The sequence below is a fragment of the Schistocerca serialis genome, chromosome 1, assembly GCF_023864345.2.
Source record: "Schistocerca serialis cubense isolate TAMUIC-IGC-003099 chromosome 1, iqSchSeri2.2, whole genome shotgun sequence".
NCBI lineage: Eukaryota > Metazoa > Arthropoda > Insecta > Orthoptera > Acrididae > Schistocerca > Schistocerca serialis.
The window spans coordinates 642,946,118-642,948,812 of NC_064638.1; positions in this window are offsets into that span (position 1 = coordinate 642,946,118).

Below are 2,695 nucleotides of genomic sequence, written 5' to 3' on the forward strand. Positions count from 1 at the left end.
GGTCGTAACACATCTGAAATGTAACGTCCACTGTTCAAAGTGCCGTCAATGCGAACAAGAGGTAACCGAGACGTGTAACCAATGGCACCCCATACCATCACGTCGGGTGATACGCCAGTATGGCAATGACGAATACACGCTTCCAATGTGCGTTCACCGCGATGTCGCCAAACACGGATGCGACCATCATGATGCTGTAAACAGAACCTGGATTCATCCGAAAAAATGACGTTTCGCCATTCGTGCACCCAGGTTCGTCGTTGAGTACTTCATCGCAGGCGCTCCTGTCTGTGATGCAGCGTCAAGGGTAACCGCAGCCATGGTCTCCAAGTTGATACTCCATGCTGTTGCAAACGTCGTCAAACTGTTCGTGCAGGTGGTTGTTGTCTTGCAAACGTCCCCATCTGTTGACTGAGGGATCGAGACGCGGCTGCACGACCCGTTACAGCCATGCGGATAAGATGCCTGTCATCTCGACTGCTAATGATACGAGGCTGTTGGGATCCAGCACGGCGTTCCGTATTACCCTCCTGAACCCACCGATTCCATATTCTGTTAACAGTCATTGGATCTCGACCAACGCGAGCAGTAATGTCGCGATACGATAAACCGCAATCGCGATAGGCTACAATCCGACCCTTATCAAAGTCGGAAACGTGATGATACGCATTCCTCCTCCTTACACGAGGCAGCACAACAACGTTTCACCAGGCAACGACGGTCAACTGCTGTTTGTGTATCAGAAATCGGTTGGAAACTTTCCTCATGTCAGCACATTGTAGGTGTCGCCACCGGCGCCAACCTTGTGTGAATGCTCGGAAAAGCTAATCTTTTGCATATTACAGCATCTTCTTCCTGTCGGTTAAATTTCACGTTTGTAGCACGTCATGTTCGTGGTGTAGCAATTTTAATGGCCAGTAGTGTATGTTTATCCATTCCGAGATGACTGGAAGCTGTTTTTGATGCCAACGCTTTTCCTACGCTGTATTAGGGTGTCTTTGGTGTATCGGTATTTTTGTCTGTCCACTGTAGCTATAATATTGTACAGAATGTTACAACGGTCGCCAGAGTCTGCGGTTTATAATCTTATTTATAGACAATGGTATATACATGGTGGAAAAACGACAATATGGTACTAGGCGATTTTCAATTTTGGGCCGTCGGTGGCCATACCGTTTTGGGTCATCAGTGTGTGAGGCACATCCGTGGTACAGCAGACATCGACTGTGTGTGCGCAGGTGGCTGGCCATGCTGGAGCCGACGGACCTGCCGTGGTGTCCAGCAGTTATCGTGTCAACGCACTGGATCCTTGCAGAGCAGCGGTGCGCCATCAGTGAAGCTTATGTAAGGTTCCATCAGCAACAGTTTTAAGTTGTACTCAAGATTTACTACCGAAAGTAAATGATTCCTTTTTTGGCAGCTACAGCTGACTAGTGTTCACACACTAAATAAAAGTAAAAACAATATAGTCATGATCTATCCAAGAAGATATCCACCACTTTGACTCTGATATCCGAGGGACAGTCAAATGATAACCGAACTCAGGCCACAACAGAACCATAGGATGGTTCCATTCCAAAGTAATCATCTCACGCCCTAACACATTTATCCCATTGGGAGACGAGACGATCAATTCTTGTTTGGTACAATGCATGCGGCCGCTGACGGATTCTCAACGGCCCCCCACTCTTGCACCTCCTCGTTCGACTGAAAGCACCGTCCACGCAGGTCCTTCTTCAGGTCGCCAAAGATATGTTGAAAGTTCTACATCTACATCTACATCTACATCTACATCTACATGATTACTCTGCAATTCACATTTAAGTGCTTGGCAGAGGGTTCATCGAACCACAATCATACTATTTCTCTACCATTCCACTCCCGAACAGCGCACGGGAAAAACGAACACCTAAACCTTTCTGTTCGAGCTCTGATTTCTCTTACTTTATTTTGATGATCATCCCTACCTATGTAGGATGGGCTCAACTAAATGTTTTCGCATTCGGAAGGGAAAGTTGGTGACTGAAATTTAGTAAATAGATCTCGCCGCGACGAAAAACGTCTTTGCTTTAATGACTTCCATCCCAACTCGCGTATCATATCTGCCACACTCTCTCCCCTATTACGTGATAATACAGAACGAGCTGCCCTCTTTTGCACCCTTTCGATGTCCTCCGTCAATCCCACCTGGTAAGGATCCCACACTGCGGAGCAATATTCTAACAGAGGACGAATGACTGTAGTGTAAGCTGCCTCTTTAGTGGACTTGTTGCATCTTCTAAGTGTCCTGCCAATGAAACGCAAGCTTTGACTCGCCTTCCCCACAATATTATCTATGTGGTCTTTCGAACTGAAGTTGTTCGTAATTTTAACACCCAGGTACTTAGTTGAATTGACAGTCTTGAGAATTGTACTATTTATCGAGTAATCGAATTCCAACGGATTTCTTTTGGAACTCATGTCGATCACCTCACACTTTTCGTTATTTAGCGTCAACTGCCACCTACCACACCATACAGCAATCTTTTCTAAATCGCTTTGCAACTGATACTGGTCTTCGGATGACCTTACTAGACGGTAAATGACAGCATGATCTGCGAACAACCTAAGAGAACTGCTCAGATTGTCACCCAGGTCATTTATATAGATCAGGAACAGCAGAGGTCCCAGGACGCTTCCCTAGGGAACACCTGAT